Here is a 12,497-nt window from a genome sequence, read left to right as displayed (position 1 = left end):
CCTATCACCACCCTATCACGCCACCTTATATAGGATGTTATCATGAATAATAAGCAATGCCAGTTTAAGTTTGAGACAGTAAATGTTGAGATGGTGGAGCGTTTATTAATATCACTTCATGATGATACATGCTCCGGCTCTGATAACAGACAGTAAACTGCTCAAAGTTGCAGCCAAGTTTGTGTCCCTTCCTATATGTCACATATTTAATAGATCTCTGGCATAGCTGGATCTGTATTAGAACAGGTCACCCAGATTAAATTACTTGGTGTTAGCATAAACCACCACCTTTCATGGTCTCAGCATATCGACTATGTTATTAAGGAAATGGGACAGGACATAGCTATGGCTAGGAAAGGCTCCTATTATATTACTTCTTCAATTATGAAAGGTGTCATTAATGCACTAGTATTATCTCGTCTAGAGTACTGCTCAATCATTTGGTCAGCAGCTAATAAGACAGATCTGAACAGACTTCAGTTAGTCCAGAACAAAGTGGCCAGATTAGTGTTAAGGTGTTCATATTATACAAATATCGATAAAATGCACAATAAACTTTCTTGGCTTTCTGTACAAGCTGGATTATACTATGGCTTACTTGTATTTTTAAAGAAACCATATTTTTTTCTGCTCAGTTGCAGCATCCAGATGAAAAACATAATCATGCTACACGGTTTTCAGCAAACCGTAATTTAGTAACTCCTCGAGTTAAAAGCAACTTTTTGAAAAACTCTGTTATATTTAGAGCATCTTTTCAGCGGAATAAGTTGCCTTGTGCAAATACAGAACCGGCTTCTATTCATAATTTTAAAAATCACTTAAAAGCCTATTTAGGCAGCTTTTAATTTATTGTAAATATTGTAAGAGGGCAATGTCATTTGTAATGGAAATTTGTGTATTTTGTCTTAGTGTTATTGATATTTATATGCTTATATTTTCACAAAATATTGTAAAACCTTACTGTGGATGGAAGAGCCAAATTATGCGGATATTTTGCATCCACTTTATTGTGTAATATTTTATTTGATTGTATTTGATGGTTTGGGCCCCAGGAGGAGCAAGCACTGTTGTGGAAGCTAATGGGGTTCCTTATAAATAAACAAATAAACATTACATCAAACAAAAGTTGTTTTATAGAGACCTGTCAGCATAAGGCAGACGGGACGAGGCTTATCATGAGGATATTTTTCCCCTTCCTTTTTTCCGTGTCGTGTAATAACCAGGATACTGTCTTGCACACAGTTCTGTTTTTTTGAGGAATGGAGAAGGAAACTGGACCAACATGTCAGCCATGTGTTTGTATAGTCAAATATCCATCCATCCATCCATCCATTCGCTTCCGCTTATCTTTTTCAGGGTCGCGGGGGGCGCTGGAGCCTATCTCAGCTGTCATAGGGCGAAAGGCGGGGTACACCCTGGACAGGTCGCCAGTCTGTTGCAGGGCTAACACACAGGGACAGACAACCATTCACACTCACATTCACACCTAGTGGCAATTTGGATTATCCAATTAACCTATCCCCACAAGCTGCATGTCTTTGGACTGTGGGAGGAAGCCAGAGTACCCGGAGGGAACCCACGCAAACACGGGGAGAACATGCAAACTCCACACAGAAAGACCCCGGCCTGATGGTGGAATTGAACTCAGGACCTTCTTGCTGTGAGGCAACAGTGCTAACCACCGTGCCACCGTGCTGCCCTATAGTCAAATATATTTTATTATTATTTCGTAGCTCATGTGTACACACTGCTGCGAGTGACTGACCCGCAGGAGCTGTCAAAGCCCTCTTGGTGTGTTTCTCTTTAAGAAAACAGGAAAGATGGAGACCCATAAGTGGCTGAATAAGATGGATAAACAGCAGGTGTTGCAGTCAGTGTGGCTTTTTCCACCGTCTCATCTTCCCTTTGCAGAAAACAGCATCATTTTCCAGGAAGTGAAGAAGTGGCCCTTTCCTGATTACCCCCCCCACACACACACACACACACACACACATACACAACCCCTACCCCACCTCCAACCTGCACGTTGCCCTCAGCACCTCCCATCCCCTCACCTGCCAACATCCTGCTGACCACGTTGACCCTCTTTCATCTCTTTTTCAGTTTTTTTTAAAGTCTCTCTATTCGTTCTAGCTGGATTAAAGTGCTGGGGGAAGGGGGGGGGGTGGAAGGATGTTGCTGTCTGTTCTGTAAATGAAGAGCTGCGGAGAGCACAGGACCAAATCTATCTTTTGTAGGCCTCTCTCCGTGACAGGCTGGGGATTAGCCGGCCAAAACACAGACAAAGAGAAGAGCAGGAAAACACAGGAAAGCATCAGTTGCTTCTCACAGCACACCAACGACTAAAACGTGTTACTTTAACTGCAATTCAAAGAGATATCACAGTTTACCTGGCAATTTAGCCTGTCATTGACACACAGAGTGAATAAAGCACCATTTAAAGGTGCTATTTCACCTCAACTGCTGTGAGACATTAGGCTGCTTTTGATTTCACTAGTTGAGTTTCATGTCATCCTGTCACTGTCAAAGTCTAGTGTTTATAAAGTGTGTGAAAAAAGTGAAGCTCAACAGGTTTGAGCGCTGTTATTACTCATTATAAAAAAATAGTAGTTTTCATTTGAAAATATTTGCTTACTGCTTTCTCATCTAAGTTTTTACTGAGATGAGAAAGCAGTAAGCAGTTTGTCACATAGACTTTAACAGCAGCAAGTAATCATATGTGTACCAGCACCTCTGTGGTTTTAACTTGAGTTTCATTCCAGGGAAGACAGAGACTTCCTGAGGGGTGTCCAATGAAGTGAGATTGATTGGTGGGTGATATATGTTTAGCCTAAAGTCAGAGTTTTGATTGTCATGAAGGTGGTTCTCTTGCTCACAGGCTAGATAACTATGTGTAATTTCTGCTCCAACGTATATACACAGTTTGGGTTTAAAGGTGACTTTAACTGCCATATTTTTATTCATTCTAACAATAGAATAACAATAAAATAACAACAACTTGCTCTACAGAAAATATTTTATTCTCACAACCTGTTGAGCCTTGCTGACCCCACAAATTAAGCTCTTTTATAAAGTCACAGCCAAGCTGTGTGTGTGGGGGGACTTTTGCATTCAGTAGGCAATTCAGAAAATATATAATTGAACACATTTTTATGCTTGGTCATGATTTTGCTGCCAAGTCTGTTTGAAATTGCAAAGAATGAAAAAACATCGCTTTTGCATATTTGTCACATTTCAAGTCATCAAACAAATTTTAATATTGCACAAGTATAAGCAGCGTACATACAAAATGTTTTAAATGATTTCGTTTATTAGGGGGAAAAGTTATACAAGCCTAGCTGGACCTGATGTTTCACCTCTCGACCTCGTGATAGGGTGGGGCTAGGCTTCACAATGAGCTCACCCAAAACCCTGGCTGATTGTGACCCACACCCGTTTTCACACCTTGGCTCATGTGATTAGGTAGAGGATCAACAGGGGGTCCATGACCCTCTTGGGGGCACTCCTATAGGGCTTAAAATCTGGGACTCCACCAATTGCTCTTAGGGTTAGGAGGTGAAACGTCCTCGAGGTAACTTAAAGAAGTCCAGATGCTTTTCTTTCCAAACTCCATAGACGACGATGACCTGAATGGCTGAGAACCTTCACTCACTTTTGCAGTTCTTGCTAAGTTTAGGGGACAATTACTTTTTCACACAGGTTCAGGTAGTTTGGATAAGTTTTTAGATTTAATAGATGAAATCATAATTTCAAAAAAACTGTAACAAAAATTTGTGGTGGAATTTGTTTTTCGCTGCACGGTGGCTTCCTCCCACGGTCCAAAGACATGCAGTTAGTGGGGTTGGGTTAATTGGAGAATGTAATTGCCCATAGGTGCGAGTGGTTGTCTGTCTTTCTTTGTCAGCCCTGTATGTTTTTATGATAATGTCTCTGCACTCAGTCCACTGTATGAGTGCACTTAAAGCAGAACGCCTGTGTTAACAAAGCAAGATGACAAGTTAAGTTGTGACAGCCATTATTTCTGATTGGGGCTATGCTGAACTTTTCTACCCATTTTATTAAAATCTCACCAAGCACGCTTAATGCAGATGCCACCACACAACCTGATGACTCATCTCAGCGTTGAGGCCAACTGTAGCACAGATTGGTGTGAATCTGTTTTACATGACAACGAGTGAAACCCATTATTAAAATCCACTGTTACTTCTCACACCAGGGGAATATGACAGAAAATAAAAGGCTGTGAATCAGAAGGACTTGTCTTCAGGTTTGGAAGATACATGCAGGTACCCAAAAAAGACAAACTATTGACAGATGAGCTAAACCTGCAGAATTAAATGAGGTTTAGACTGTAAGCCTCAGCATTTCCTTTGAAGCAGTGCTGTGTGAATCCTCAATCAATAAAACACAGGACCGATTTCCCGTCTTGTCCATACTAGTAATTGTTAACATTTCACAGAATAAATGGAGGCTTTAAGTGCATGTGGAAGCTGTGCAACGTGTTTATCAAATATGTGTTTGATCAGAATCACAGCCAGACTACCAGAGAGTGTGAAGGCAGTGCAATGCTAAATAGAGAAAACTGAATATTTTAACTCGTTTCCAGTGTCATTACCTCCGGTCATGCTGATAGATTTCCCTGCTTTATAATAAGATTTGATCAAGGAGCATTTTCTTAGATTGTGGATTTTATTTTCTATCCCCAGCCCAGTGTGGTTTGTCCCTTTTAACTACTTACAACCACACTGCAAACATTTCTGACCCCAAGTTGAGTCTGCTTGCTGGAACATGTCTGGTCCTCAGTATAATAAAAGGGAAGAAGAATGCAAAGTTAGAAGAAAAAACAGAAAAAGCACAACATGTTCACAGAGGCATGAAAACCAAAGGAAAATCTGATGCACGGAACGCTGACATGATACCGGAGTGCACGAAAACAAAACAACAAGCCGTCGGGTCTGCAGCCATGTTAGTGGCTCTGTGAGGCAGCGCTAAACAGAACAGATGCTGAATGAGTCAAATGTGAAAAAGGGTTCCTGGATTAGTTACCACACATGTCGTTCAGCTGAAATTACACATTTCAAAATTTTCACTCATCCCATTCAAGGGCTTCGAAAATCTTTGAAAACATTCATAGCACGGTAAAAAAAGTAAAATAAAAAAACCCAGTAAAGTAAAATTTTGTCCAGCCTAGGGAGGGGCGGCCATCTGCCCCGACCGATTGGGGGATGATGCGTGTATGTCTAATCAGGACAGGAGATCAAACTCAGTTGTGGTACGTGGATCCATCTTTTTCATTGGACAGTAAACGAGGATGATAGCTGCACATCTAATTTTGCTTTTTCCTTAATGTCCTTAAGGTCTCACATACTGTATATAAAGATGGATGTAGGCACCGTGATATCACCGGCTGGCTAATGAGTTTCTTTGTGATCCACTGAGCTGATAGAGCATGCACTGAACCTGGATATCATCCTTTTTTGATTCTAATGAGTATTAAAGTCCAGAAAATTAGCATCATGTTGTTTCAATAACAACATGATAACACTTTTTTTTCACGCAAGCCTTTGTTAATTAGTGCTAAACACAACGTGGCAGATAAGGATCTTGTTTGATTTTTATGTTTGATCCCCAAAATAAGAACTGGATGAAAGACCTGTTATTGATGCTGCGAAAGATAATTGACCTTTGAAGAGTTTTCAACAGAAACAAACACGTCCCCATCGTGCACATCAAGGAGTAGAAAAGTCCGGGGATAACCAGAAACAGAAGGATTCTTTCGAGCACATGAATATCTGCATAGAATTTTTAATGTGGATGCATCAAAAAGCTGGTGAGATACAGTACTTCATCCTAAACCACAAAACCACAGACAGACCATAAATGTGTTTGCCAGCTTTTGCGATAATTCATCCACAACTTGTTGAGACGTTTCAGTCTAGACTAAAACAGAGGAGCTGATAAGCTGGCTGCACTTCCATGGCAGGAAAACAGTGACATAGCAGAAACAGCACGTCCAACGTGCCTTTACATCTCAGTTCAGCCTCCAAAGGCACAATATACTGCCCAACTCATATCATCTCGTATATCAATCATGGCAAAATAAAGTAAACCAGATGGCTGTTTCTCAGCTGCATTTATCAAAGAAAATAACTTCATTTAGGCATCCCTTTGTGTCAGCGCGCTTCAGTCCACAGAGTTGTCCGGTCTGTCTTATATCACGACCCAGACTTGTGGCGATGTTTCAAAATGAGCATGTGCTCACTTGATTAAAACTGTACGCGGGTCCTTGGGTCTGCCTTTCTCAATTCTCTGGGACGAGGGGGCAAGAGGAGGACAGAGTGCAGTGAAGGGATTAGGCCACGAGGGGGGACAAGTCAGGCTGAGGTACTGTGAGAAGGGCTGGTTTGAGCTTCAGATCAGGGAAAAGGATGTTTACTAACCCCTGCTTCATTTTGCCTTGTCTAACTTTGTATATTGCACTAAGTTAGTGTCATTTCTAAGCATTATGCCTACCACTTTAAAGTGTCATTATTAGCCTATTTATTGTGTTTGCTTTGCTTTTATGTAGCATTTGTTGTGTCAGGATACCCAGGCATGCTCTATCAGGATGCAGCACACATGCAGTAACAGTATCAGTGGTGCAGATAAGCTCTTGTGTTGGTTATACGAAACTCGGTCCAACATCTGGGGTGTATTGATACTAGCTGGGACACTGAGTTATGTAAACACATTATCCCAGTTAATGCACCCTGGTGTTAAGAAAGTAACTCCTCGCAGTTATATTTGGAACATTTAAATGATGCATTTGTTTAGCGCTTGCATGTTTCTCAGGGAGGATACACAGCTTGTTCCATCTAACAGGCACAACCTTCACAAACAGAGGTTCAGACTGTAAACAGTCTGTCTGTGGCCCAAAGTCACGGGTCTTCTTAATGTTGTCGTATTGCAGCCCATGCATTATGGAAGACAAAGAATGTCAAAATTTAAAAAATAAAACACATTTAAAACCAATTTCAAATACAAGAATTACAAATACAACAAGATGCACATTTTTTTTAATTTCTGAATGTATTTTCTTTTTTACATTTATTTTATTTATTTATTTTTTATTTTTTATTTTATTCTGTCTCTCCTTTGCATTTTTATCCAAACTGATTTTGGTCATTTCCATTTGATGCTTCTTCATACCTCAGCTTTACAACATTTAAATGGGAAGTATAGTACGTTTTACTACATAACAATCATACTTTTTTTTCAATTTACGATTTAGTATGTTTGTGTGATTTACTCTGTACTTTTCACCAGAAGTACAGTCTGTGTGGAGTTTGCATGTTCTTCCCGTGTTTACGTGGGTTATCCCTGGGTACTCCAGCTTCCTCCCAGAAATACACAGTTGCAGGGTTAGGTTAATTGGTAATTCTTATTTGCCCATAGGTGAGAATGTGAGTTGCTGTCTGCCTCTCTGTGTTAGCCTGGCGATGTGCATTAGACAGGTACCTTGGTGTTCATCTGAACAATAGACTGGACTGGACTCATAACTCAGACGCCCTCTACAGGAAAGGGCAGAGCAGGCTGTACCTGCTGCGGAGACTCAGGTCGTTTGGAGTGGAGGGCCCACTCCTGAAGACCTTCTATGACTCTGTTGTGGCTTCTGCTATCTTTTATGGTGTGGTCTGCTGGGGCGGCAGCATCTCTGCTGGGGACAGGAAGAGACTGAACAGGCTGATCCGAAGGGCCAGCTCTGTTCTAGGATGCCCTCTGGACCCAGTGGAGGTAGTGAGTGACAGGAGAACGGCGGCTAAGCTGTCATCCCTGATGGACAACATCTCCCACCCCATGCAGCAGACTGTGACAGCACTGAGCAGCTCCTTCAGTGGGAGACTGCGGCACCCACGGTGTGGGACGGAGAGATTTCGCAGGTCTTTCCTCCCCACTGCTGTCAGACTCCATAATAAAGACTTTAACTGATCAAGCACACACATCCATACATATGCAATAATACTAAGTGCAATAATCCTTTCTGTCATCGTTGTATTTTTACTCAGTTGTATATAGTATTTGTATTTGTATTCTATTTTTATCTTATTGTATATTTATTTTATTTTATTCTACTGTATATAGTATTTTATTCTATTCTGTACAGTTGTGTACTGTATTTATTCTTATTGTATTCTAATTTTTGCCTCATAACTTTTGCACTGTCCACTTCCTGCTGTGACAAAACAAATTTCCCACGTGTGGGACTAATAAAGGTTATCTTATTTTATCTTATCTAGACTGTGGAGACCCTGAGCTCCTTCAGCAGGAGAAGTGCAATGGCAGGTCCTTCATCCCAAGAGCAGTCATATATATGTATATGTGCACAGGTTAAATACCTACTTAAAAAATTTAAATGTCCATGTGTGCCCAGGTGCACCAAGCTTAGGTCCAGTCCTTTTGGGGTCCTTTGCTGTTCCTAGGACTGCGCTCTTCTGAACAGAGCTCTTGTCTGTTGTCCTTGTATCTGCTGGAGCCACTCGCCCACTTTGAGTGCTTCAGCTACCAGGGGGATCATTGTTGCTTTCAGCTTCCACGTGTTTTCGAACGCCTCTCTCAGTCATTGGTATTTCTCAAGCTACTTGTGTCGCTTCTTCCTGATGTTGCCGTCACTTGGTATCACCACACTGATCACTACGGCCATCTTGCTCTGCTTGTCCAACACAACTACATCCGGTTGGTTAGCTATCAGTGTTGGGAAGGTTATTTTTGAAATGTATTCCACTACAGATTACAGATTACATGCCCCAAAATATATTTTGTAACGTATTCCGTTACGTTACTCAATGAGAGTAATGTATTCTGAATACTTTGGATTACTTAATATATTATCATGCTGTTTACAACTACGTGAATGTACTATTGCTGTGATTTATTACTGTTACTGAAGGTTACTCACCATATCAATAGCAACTACATTTTTGAATCTTAATATAAATGAGTAACAGTAGGCGGACATTAGGCAAGGCTGCACTTTCTGCAGTGATCTCGTATAGAAAACTATTCCGCGCATATATAAAACAGGTCCGCGGCTCCGAACCGTAGTAAAGGGACCTCTGACTAATACGTCGGGTTCGTGTCGGGCTCGTAGCCGAAAAATAGCTTTACTTTGTTGTCTGGGTCAAGTTTGCTAGCGAGAGACAGAGAGAGGCGTTGAAAGGCTGCTCCAACGGAACTTATTGTTTCTGAGGAAAACACGAACACGGTGTACAGTCGAGTCTTAATAGCTTACTTACAACTGGGCTCGTCAGGCACTCTTCTTGGCTGCAGTGGTTATTATTATATTTACATGCTTCCAGCTCCCGTTTCTGCTCGATGGCAACTTGTACTTTTCCACTCGCCTTTTTCTCCCTCCTCGCGCTCACAGACACATAACGGGTATGGCAGTCCATTCTCCCTGCAGCACGGACTACACTGCCCATGAGGCTACATTCTTTAGGGCTATGCCTCTAACATTATGCTATTGCCTTCTGTTGTGAAATCGATCAATGTAGAGCAGTGAGACAAACCACGGAGGCCCCAGAAAAGTGCAATCAAACGATGAGTTTATTAACACACAGGAGAAAACATCAGCATATGTCCTCTGACATATACAAAATACATGTTGTGGACACTTATAAAGCAGTGGGGTACACGCCCCCCCCCATGGCGTCAATTACAGATTAAAATACGTTCCAGACATTAGTCACAGTTAATGGTACATCTTGTACATTTTTAATGTCTATAAGCAGACATAGAACTTCTCTTTTCTATAACACCTTCCATACAAGGTAATAAACTTCAAGCCCTCAGAGTCTCTGGGGCTAATTATTGACTCTGGTCATCTGTTGCCAAGTAGAGTAAAATATAGTAAGACACCAAATGAGTTAAGGCCTCAGGCCTGACACATTCCTAGATTATATGTGTTATATGTATTGTAAGCATGCATTGCAGTTATCCTTCTATGTTCTAGTTTCCCTCAGCATGTATCACCTGGACAGTCACGCCAGTGAAGCTTAAGACCCTTAATGAACCGAACATCAACTCGAAATAAGCACAAATATGCAATGTGTATGAAATACTTCTGGCTGTACCTGTAATAAAAGTTAACATAATGGAAGGATCCTCAAATGAACATCTTCAATAGACAACTTTAATGCAATATCAATACTGTGAGAAATATTGTTAGATGGAATAATGCTGTAAAGAATGTTATTAATGCAGTTATAATGATGCAGATTATATGGCAGCAATAAAAGAATTTCTGTATCTCCACACTTCATATTAAATCATTTTAAAAAATATTTCTTCACGTCATTATGAGACGCGAGATTGAGACAGACATTAGAGCCTCTTAGTGCGTGTTTTGTTTTGGTTTCCACCGGCGTGGAATTACCAAAAATAGAGAGGGCATAGCCGAACATGTGAAAAAGGAAAAGACCGCCGTGTAATCCGTTTATTTCAACAAAGTAACTGTATTCTAAATACCACCCTTTTAAACAGTAACTGTAATGGAATACAGTTACTCTTTTTTTGTATTTTAAATACGTAACGGCGGTACATGTATTCCGTTACTCCCCAACACTGTTAGCCATCACCAGTTTATCCGTCTGTATCTGGAAGATCCAACAGGATCTCAGCTTGGTTGTTCTCAACCACTCTTGGCGTTGTAGCCCACTTTGACCTTGGGACTTCGGGGCCATACCAAGCCAGCCATTTGGTTATGACACTCCATGTATGCCCTGCCTGCTAGCATCTTGCATCCTGCTTTTTTGTGCTGGATATTACCATTCCCAGTGGTGAACTTTAAAACGTAAAGTGATGTGTCTTATATGTATTTGAGTGTATATAGTACAATTATACACAGATTCACGTTTTCATTTTGACCCCTGTGCTCATGTAACAGGTAAATTTCTGGGACCCAATGTGAGATTAAATAAAGTTATGTTAACTTCAATACAGTCTATAGACCTTCGGTTTGCATGTGACATGTTTGCAGTTGTTCGTGTGATTTATAAAATCTGTTGCATAGAATTAAACGGCTTGGGCTAAAAATGTGTCTATATTCAACGCTATGATCGGGTCTAGTCTTTGGTGGGTCCGTTCCTTGTTCCATTCCTGAAACAGATGGTTCTTTAGCTTTAACGCACTCTCAAAATTTAAAGACACATTTAAAACACCACTCGAAATGAATGCCAATAAAAAGAGGTGAGCCTCCAGCAGCGACTTTAAAGTTTCTCGGGTTACAGATGTTCTCATATAAAAGGCAATGAATCGCTACATTTGTGTGTGGATGTCAGATCAGGACACTCAGCATTTGTTGATTGTAACATGAGAATCTTAAAAAAGATCACAGACAGACATGCTCTAAATAGCCTCAATAGTTGTTTAAGTCATGGCCAACAAAACAAAACATAAACATGATTTAAAGGACACATTCCTCTAAAATTATAATCTGCATATCTGAAAGATGACAACTGCAATTATAGGAGCACAGGCGCACAGACGCTGTTCCCCTGACGAGCGGACGCTGAACAGGAGAAACAGGGGCGGCTGGGGAAAGACATTTTGGTGCCGATCCTCATCACTTGCTCAAGTTGTTTGAGCATTGACCTTGGCAGACGACAGCGCCATAGAAGTGCCCTTCTAAAGTCCTGTTTTCATTTCAATCCGTCCTTCCTCAGAAGACCAAAAAGCAGGAACTCAAATCTAGGATTAAAACAGTGTGGCTTTAGCAAGAGAAGGTTTTCAGAACTCCAGTGCCATCACAAAACAACTCAAAGCATGATGAAAATTTGCCATTGGTGCCACATTTCATTATTTGTGTCATATGTCTTTATTGCAGTAACATCAGGAAAGAGTATCTCGTGTTTGAAATGGAAAACATTACATTTTTATGTTTGCAAAAACATTAATTGGAGCAAGCTCTGTTCCCAACTGTTGTTTTATAGGGCTTAAACAGTTGAGACTGGTAGCAGGGACAATGGTGATGCGCTGCTTCTTCCCATAAGTGACTGATCTAGCAGATATTAACAGCACCGGCTGTTGGACAGTGAGTCCTGCTGCGTGCTGAACGACCGAGCAGTTCAAAAAGATCGCAGTTTATGGTGTGATAATTTCTCTGCTAAATGAATGCAGCCTGTTCTTACAGTACAGAAAAAGTGCCAAATGGCATGTCACACAGTTACAGACTGTGCTCTTTGTGCATCTCACTTTCAGGCTTGAAACTGAGAAAAATTGCATTCTAATAATCCATATATTTGCACATACTGAGCTCAGTTTGCTCATTTCAGCCCTTGAAAACAAAAAGCTGTACTTATTTTGGGTAATTTAGGTTGAAAAGTTATTGCGAAATCTCCAGAGGTGGGGAGTTTAAGGTAATGGTGTGTTTTTGTCAGGCAGTTTGATGGAAAACAGCGGCTAACCTGGGGAATGTGGGAAACTTTGTGTTTCGGGAGCTTGACTGCTCTGTTTTTGCTTCT

Source organism: Haplochromis burtoni, unplaced genomic scaffold, assembly GCF_018398535.1.
Source record: "Haplochromis burtoni strain Fernald_Lab_line unplaced genomic scaffold, NCSU_Asbu1 Contig_154, whole genome shotgun sequence".
Lineage (NCBI taxonomy): Eukaryota > Metazoa > Chordata > Actinopteri > Cichliformes > Cichlidae > Haplochromis > Haplochromis burtoni.
Note: the sequence above shows the minus strand (reverse complement) of the source record.